At 39.4% G+C, this 8,930-nt stretch overlaps 1 long non-coding RNA gene across 1 annotated transcript in view; it reads right to left on the bottom strand.

The window, feature by feature from the left end:
• Positions 1-827: 827 nt before the first annotated feature.
• Positions 828-8,930, bottom strand: part of LOC106537399 (uncharacterized) — a 13,117-nt gene continuing 5,014 nt past the window's right edge. The window contains exon 3 of the long non-coding RNA XR_001309455.1: positions 828-1,060. This is a non-coding gene — a long non-coding RNA (uncharacterized LOC106537399). The remainder of the gene's footprint in view (positions 1,061-8,930) is intronic.

Here is an 8,930-nt window from a genome sequence, read left to right as displayed (position 1 = left end):
GAAAAAATGTATTTTATAACATGTACGATTTGCTAAAAAATCTACAAGAAACATGCTGACTTGACAAAACTATGTTTCAGAAAAATGTAACAGAACAAAAAGAGCCTAAACATCTTTTATGCAATATAATGAAATTTTATTAAAGTTTTCTAAAATGTGTGTCTTAACAGAGAAAAGACGGAATCACAAGATCACCAAAAATGTTTTAAGCAACAATTTTACTTTAAAAAAAGTTAGTGTAGTGGAGCTGAAAGTGGTTTTCCCCTCCCATCTTGTTCTCCCTCAGGGGCTGCACTGCTAAGTGGAAGATTAATGCTGATACGGTGTCCTGCCATCCCACTTAATGGACCCTGGCGTGATTATGTCCTGTTGTATGAGTAATCCATGCTCGGGCTTTGGTGAAAGAACTCCAAGCAGGCAAACAAAGCTCGCTTCAGCGTGGCCCAAGCTGAATCTTATTATAATGAATTCACATTGCTGAGAAATTATCATCTGGAGATCTGCTGACACGACCCCGCTGCTTCGCTTGAAGGAAAACAGGCTGCTGAAGTCAAACGCAGAAAGGAACGTTTGTTCAGAAGAGGGAGGAAAAAAAAAGAAAAATGTGTGGTTGGTGCGTGAGCGGCACGGTGGGCAGCAGTCACATGAATCCAATTTTTTTTTAAATTCATAACATCCTGTTGTCACATGGCCCTTGGACACAGTGGCTCAGCAGAAACAAACACATTTTTGCCGGAATATTTCTTCCGAATGTTTTCACTGTACATTTGAAACCAGGTAAAACCTCGTGCTTCAGCTCCTGTGTGTCCTCATTTCCTTTCAGAGTTCCTGGGGAATGTCCTCAATCAGACCTGCCTCTGACCCCTGGACCACTGAGAACCACTTTCCCTCTGCAGACACACAAAGGATGCAGTCAGAGTTGGGTTAAGTGCCACGGATTAATGAGGGATTATCCACCTACCCACAAACCACCTCCACCCCTCCCGGTTCATCGCCACAGTTCCATGTTCAGATGATGATGTCACTTTCTCACCAATACTCCAACGCTGACCACACTCACCTGCTTCAAGGTGAGAAAGATACAAGGAGGCTCGAGTGCACCGCACGGATATGAGTATTTACATGTTTTTTTTTTTTCTGAAAACAGAGCAGATCTCCTTAGTTCGTCTTCTTCTAAACGTGACTAATGCTATATACTTACAGAAATTGTTATATGCTAAATAAAATGCTCCATGATTATGATCATTGGTAAAAATATGATTATTATTAAATTATAATAGATCAACAACAATGATCCATTAAATCACATGTCTAACTCAAGGTCCAGGGGCCAATTGTGGTCTGCCAATGCATTTTATGTGGCCCACATGAGCTTCAAATATGTGTTAATGTCTCAAAATAAGCAGCATTGACCATAAAGTATATCTCCCATAATGCAGGTTGATTATTTTACCTGCAAAATGACGGTGGCCAACCACCATGGAGGTACACAAAAGTAGCCAGTGAAAATGCAACAAAATGGAGAGTAGCCATCAGAATCTCCTTCAGCTCCATTTTTGTGTTTTTGCCAGTTACTTTTGCTGTGATCCAGTTGTACTGGAAAGTGGGAATTTCCCAACAGTTTCTCATTTAAAGTGGAGTTATTATGCAACATCGACATTTTTTGAGCTTTATATCATTCTGTAATGTCATTCCCTCATCAAAACTATACTCATGAATGTTGCTTTGACTCATTCATGCATATTTGAGAAATGCTTGAATCTCCTGTGGCCATGTGGAGTGACCTAAATGCTTGCTGGTACAAAGCACCGCCTATTTACTCAAAGCTCCTCCCCTGGATCTCAGTCTGAAGCTGAGCTCCCATCCCACAGAGCGCCCCTCCCCTGAAGCATTGTTGTGATGACATGCTGAAGTGGGAGTGTCTCTTAAAGAGACAAATGCCAATTGCAAGATGTTTAGATGATGCGAAAACAATTTATTTTTGATGTATACTTCATTTTTATAACAACTGAAGGTAACATTGTTACTTGATTGTGGTATAGAATTGAATTATGTGCCTGAAAAGTATATAATACCCCCATTTGAAAAAAATGGGACAGGAAGATTTTAACCACTTTCTTGCATCAGCTCCGTTCTTAAAAAGTCATTTTCCTCATGGATCGTCTCATTCACACGTCAAGAATATGAAGTAATTTACTGAACAAAATTGATTGTTTTAAACCAAACACACATTAATTTATTTTACACTTCTTTGCAATCAAAAAAAGACCTGCCTGATGATATCTTCATGTTGAAATCCCCAGTGACCGAGTATCCAGACATGAAACATCAACAAATGAAAATCCAAAATCTTTACAGGGCAGAAACAGAACACAGGCACATGGCAATGATGGACTCCAAATTTAAACACAAAACAAAAAGAGAAAATAACTTTTTAAACTAAGATTATCTTATTTAGAGAAATTATGCCAAATCTTGAAAATAATGAGTGATTGCACATGATATTATGTGATCTCGTGACATTTGTTTATACAGTAAATGTTGAGAACGACTCTCAGCTACACATCTTGAAGGGCCAATATTATGTGTTTCTCAGGCATACATTTAAATAACATACCATAATAAAATATCTATGTCACCTTTAGCTGTTATTAAAATGCTGTTTTTATGTTTAAATTAAAAATAAACTTATCTTCTCATCACTTCCTCTTCTAAACACCTTGAAATTGGCCGCTGTCTCTTTAAGAACCACCTTCCGCTTCTGTCTCGCCCATTTCGGTGCGGGGGGGGGGGGGTGGGGGGGCGGTGCGCTCCGTGATGAGGAAGTTTGGCTTAAAGACACGTCCCAGGGGCATTTCTGGTCCCCACCTGTCGTTTTGCTCCTCAACATGGCTTCCTAAAAACGCTGCAGGATTTCTCAGACATGCATGAATGAGTCAAAGCAAGGCTTTGGGCATGGTTTTTATGAGAGTATAACATTATAACATGATATAAAACTCAAAAAAATTGATTTTACATGATATTGCCCCTTTAAAACATTTATAAAAGTTCCCAAATTATTGAGATTTTTGTTTTGACAAAGACCACTCTTTAAATTGCTTGACTCCATAAGTTAATCAGTTAAATGTTTGTTATTTCCTAAGAGTTTTATTAAAATGTATCCAGTGGCTCAGGAGACATTAAATAAAACACAGGTGTGTACAGAATCACCCGCCTTCGTGTGTCAGCCAGTGACACTGACGACCTGTGATCCCTCACAGTAAGCTGTGCTTGTTTTTGCACCATGTGACCCATATTGAATCTGATCTATGACATACGACCGTCATCTTCTTTTCTTCACCTGCTAATTCTCAGCAATCTGTGGCCTCAGGCCAGGTGGAGACAACATCCACCCTGTTTTTATTTATTTATCTTTGGTTCCTATGTGCCAGAAAATTGATTTACCAGTCGTTTTCATTAGGAGGGTGCAGCGAGGGTAAGAAAAAGTGAGAACGTCGCGTGTGGCGGCAGAGCAAGGCAGCAACCTCGGAGATGGTGAGCCTCGGTGGTTGCGCTGGGCAACGGTCAGATAATGGATGACGAGGCCTCCTGGAGCCAGACGTTCCATTAGATTTTGTTAATGCAGTCAGAGGAGGCTGGCGTGGCTCATCCGCCTTCATATCCACTTTCAGAGACGCTCACTCACTCAGACCACTGGATCCAGCCCATCTCCCTCCTCATTAGGGTTTCCTTTCACTTTTACAGTGCAACACTGTGGTTTTTTTTTTTATCATCCTCTTTAGCTTTATGTTTTTATTTATCTCTCGCTTTTTTCCGCATCAAACTTGGAATAATTCTGCAAACATTACTGTGGCTTTCTTACATCGCTGATCGTTGCGCAAGAGTCAAGTACACGCTGTCTCTGAATTACTACGACGAGGTGAATCACGTTTTGTAATCAAGCATTCTTGGAAGCATGTCTTTTTTTAACTTATGATTATTGTTGTAAAAGTGCAACACGTTAGCTTAGCCTGTGTGGCAAAGTGGAAACTCCGGTGTTGTGAAAGAGGAGCACGTGTCACAGAGTCCACGGAGAGCTTTGGTCCTCCGTGAGCTTTATGTTTAGTGAGTGTGAATGAGTGAAAGTCATGAATGGAGACACACAGTGGGGTCGAGCTGTTTGTAGCAATCAGCTTGTATGATGAAACCCAGTAAATGTTTCATGTATCTGTACTTTACTTAGTTTTAATCATGGATACTTTCGACTTTTACTTCACTACATTTTACATGAAGTATCTTTACTTTCTACTCCACTACATTTCTGTAATGTGTTGAAGTACAAGTTACATTCACGTCACATTATGATTTTTTTTGATTTGTTTGTTTAGTTTGAAAGTAATCTGTAATAGGAGGGGAATTAATTGGTCCACTGAACCACTGCAAAGCAGTAAAATACCATTAGACCCTCTTTCAAGGAGAGCGGGGTGATTCTGCATCACCTGCTGGAGCATCAGTAGCAACACCCCCAATTCTACCATGGAGAGTCGGCCAGAGGAAATGAGCCACTCATGGCCTTATTTAAAAAACTTATTCAAGATAACCGGTTCAAAAAATGAGGTTTGATAGAGGATAGTTTCTGTAGTTGTTGTCACAATGTCGATGATGCACAGAAGTGTGAGCGGTGTCACAGAGGGTAAACACAAAAACATGCATTATCTGCAGCATTGTTTGCTAAAATGACACATCATTGATGTATAAAAATACACATACTGTAGGCACACGTCATATTGTAGATCTTTAGGAAATACATTAAGCAAGTACTTTTACTTTAATACTTTAAGTACTTTTAAAAGCAAGTACTTACTTACTTTTACTCAAGTAAAATGTTCATGTGAATGAATGATTTATTTATTCGGGACAGTGTGCAATTAAAACATAATTTGATGCATTGCACCAGATTTAGCCTAAGGCTAATTTAATGTAATGTGTAATGTGGTACTTTTCCTAGAGTACATATTTGTCTGTTTATCTGTACTTTTACTTAAGTACAGTATTTGAGTACTTTCTCCACCATTGAACCTAAACACTGTGATGGGAAATGTGGTGAAACGTTTGCTAAGTGTGTCGCTGATTTCAGCCCGGTTTCAGTTTTAGATCTTCTCTGCTTGCAGTCTTTAGTTTACTAAAAAAAAAAAGAGAGTCAGATGGTGCTGGCTCATTGCATTGAGCTTCATCTTTATGATCATTAAAAACAAGCTTGTATATTAGTCATTGATTTCCTTTCATCCTTTCATTGTCTATTTGTGCTTTTTAATCACAGCGGCAGTGGTGGGCATTGTTCCTCTATAAGCTAATAGTGGAAATAAGTTTTGGTTTAGCTGATTAGCTTCCTTAGCTTAGATTTTTCCACGAGTTAGCTTCCACTAAATTAGATTTTGCCAACTATAAGTCCACTAACAGTTAACTAATAAATGAACATCAACAGGTTTGTGTCAGTCTCATGGTCTTCAGCGTGAAGGACATGAAGATGTGACATTTTACAAGTAGCTGATCTGAGCTACATACAGTGATTTGTGTTTTTTGATCTCTAAACATATTTTTGCTCCTATCTGGATGACAGACACAATTCATTGTCAGTACATTAGGTAAAATATGAAATAATTTAAATTTTGATTTTATAATTTTAATTCTCGTATCAATAACATTTACTGAAAAACATTTTAATTATCCAAAATTCCCTTTATTTGTTCTGTTTTTCTAAACTTTGCAAGGACAAAAAGGTGAATTATGCTCGGTTGTGTTTTCTTGGCCTACTTGGTTAAAATTTATTTCCAAAATTTTTCTCCATCCCTCCAAACGGGGCTGTTTACATTCTCAGTCAGCTGCCTGACTTTACCCGTCCCCCCTCCCCGTTCCATCGAGTCCTCGTGTTTTTTTTTATGCCAACCAGAAAGACCCTGGTTCCTCCTGGGTCGAGTCCAACGGGCTCTCCGCAGCTCTAAATCCTTGTCATAGTTTCCTCGACTGAGCTGATGCGTCACAATGGATGCCTGTGCACGCCGAGCTCGCCATGACCTTCTCCCTCGCCCAACTGAGCGGAGAAGCTGCCTCGCTGGCAGCCTAACGAGTACGAAAACAAATTGCAGCAGGTTCGAAGTATGCAGCGTGGGGCAGACTTGTTAATGTAATGAACTTGGCTTCATGGAAATACAAGGCAATTAAACTCCCACGCTGCCTCCCTCCGGCCCAGACAGTCAGACTGAGGGGGGGCCATCAATTGGGGCAAAGAGGGGGGCTTGGCAGAGAGAATAGAACTATTTAGGAGGCCCACGGGAGAAGGAAGTGTGCCGACAGTGATTGAGCTTAAACACCAATTAGTCACGAGGCCTCCTCATCCTGAGGTCAATCAGGCCAGTGAGAGCTCTGTCCCACCATCACTCACTCTCCGGCTGTTTGTTATGGTTCTGATTGGCCTGATTGGTGGCTGATTGCCAGGATAGGTTTGGATTGCTCGTGTTGATGAACAAACAAAGATCAGGGCTTGTATTGGTGTCGCTGACATGGATCTGAAACTCAGCATCTTGTTGCTTCTCTCAGCAAAAGATACTTTCTTTGCTATCATTTTAAAATCTGTAATCGCAGCGAGGAGAGGGCTTATCATTTCTTTTACTGAAAACCCTGCACTTGTCTCTGTGCTTAAAGTACTTACACTTAAAACACGTAAAGACAGAAATGTGAGACAAACTGAGGTATGGGGTAAAGCATGTTAGACTATTACAAATGCTGTTTTTGTTTTGCAAAAAAGAGCTGTAAGAATTATCACTCAAAAACATTACCATTATCCATCATATATATTATATTGTCAACTGAAATTATTGAAATTCTATGATCTGGTGGATTACAACATTTTGCTAGTTATTTATAAAAGCACACCACGCACAACACGCCTTTTTGAGTATAGTACAGATAATTGTGTGAAAATGTAACAAGTAGAAGCAAAAACTAGGCTAAAATTAATTTCTCAAGTAAAGTACAGATACCCAAAAATTCTACTCAAGTAACAAAGTATTTGTACTTAAACTCTGGATTAAACCAAAAGAAAACGAACAACAGGTTTCCGTCAGTCTCACCAATCTTCAGCTGGGGGGACATGCAGACGTGTGGCAGTCGTCTTGGCAGTTAGCATTAGCTTCCACTAATTGTTATCTGTTTACCAGATTAGCATCAGTGAAGCTAAGATTCTCATTTAGCAGATTAGTGGTTATTAAAGCTAACTTGTTAGTTAGCAGTGCCCACCACTGCTTAGCCTGAAAGCTAAAGTCATATGCTGGAGGACTTTGTGTTTTCACACGAACCAGGCAAACACATTTAACAGACACACAACGCGTCCCAATAAAACCACTCCATGTGAGCAAGGCTCCTCTAAAGCAGTGATTCCCAACCAGGGGTACGTGGGCATTTTACAAGAGGTATGTGGAAAAATTTCCCAGGTGTGTAAAAAATATATAAAAATAGGACTGAGATATGTAGGGCCCTATGATTTCCACAACGCAGAAAATGTAAACGGAATCATGGAATTGACACAAAATGGAATCCTGTATAAAACTCGGAATCTCCCGGAATTTGCTCATTTTGGGTATTTGATGTATTTTCGACGCTGCTGCTTCCTTCACCTGCCATTACCTGGATTATTTATTTAATTACTTATTCAATGTCAAGGCAACATATTTATCTTTATGTTTAATTCAAGTAGAAAAAAAAAAGGCCTGAGAATTAAACATTGTAGGGCAGGGGTCTGCAACCTGAGGCTCTGGGTCCACATGTGGCTCTTTGGTTCCTCTGCAGTGGCTCTTCGAAAATGTGACCAAACATAACAGAATATATATTTTTTTGTTTTTGTACTCACGATAAATCAATTTATATGCAAATATGTGATCAAATCTACTAATACGAAAAGTAAAGCATGTGAGCGCATGCTAGCCTGTTGTTTACTTAAATACATAACAATAAGAATTGGAAAAAAATATGCCTGAATAGTTCAGTTGTAATAGTTTTTGTGAAATTTAGCATAAACTATATACAGTATTTTTCTTTTTTACATGAATATGGTCTTTTCATTTGTTCTGATGTGTATAAAAAATGATAAATAATAAAACTCACAATACATTTTTTAGTTTTATGTCGTCTCCTCCACTGGCTGTAAAGGTTACCAAAAAGGCCTCGAAAAGGCCCACGGACCACCACTTGATGATCATAGTTTTAGCTTGTTTTGCGGCTCTGGATACATTTTATTAATGCGTCAAGCAGCAGATATGGCTCTTTTGGTTGTAAAAGTTGCAGACCCCTGTTCTAGGGGGTTAATTAAAATATTTTAAATTAATTATTAAAATTAATTAAAATTAATTAGCTGTATTACATTATAGTTTTGGAGAATCATCATTACGTTTCACAGAGTGGGTATTAGTGGTATGACAAAATGGCTCAGGGGGTAAAAAGGTTGGGAACACTGCTCTAAAGCTTCACGTTTTCCCAGCAAAACTTAAACCAAGAACCAAACTTCAGATGTGTAATTTGCCTTAATCGTCAGGGCCTGATCCGTGGGGCCTTTTCCTCCATCTGGTTTTTCAGTGGGTGTGTTGCTGAAAGGATGCTGCAGGAAGTGAGCCAACAGCTGTGGGCTTTGTTTGCCTCAATCCTGCCTGCCAGTGTAGGGTTAAGAGACAAGTCCAGTATCTGCCAGCAGGCCATCAAAGCACTGCTGTAACTGGAACTGTTCACCTCCTGACTTATTCTGAATGTCTTCTCCCTTTTACATGTGGATTTATTGTTTGTTGTGCTTCTAAATTTTGGCTGGTGTTAAAAGGGAAAAAAAATTGTATAGGTCCTCTGGACGGGTTCTTCTTTAATGAAACGTTTCGTCTCTCTTCCAAGAGACTTCTTCAGTCTGAGAG

The sequence above is a fragment of the Austrofundulus limnaeus genome, unplaced genomic scaffold (assembly GCF_001266775.1).
Source record: "Austrofundulus limnaeus strain Quisiro unplaced genomic scaffold, Austrofundulus_limnaeus-1.0 Scaffold8, whole genome shotgun sequence".
Classification (NCBI taxonomy): Eukaryota; Metazoa; Chordata; class Actinopteri; order Cyprinodontiformes; family Rivulidae; genus Austrofundulus; species Austrofundulus limnaeus.
Note: the sequence above shows the minus strand (reverse complement) of the source record. Positions and strands in the feature narration are given on the sequence as shown.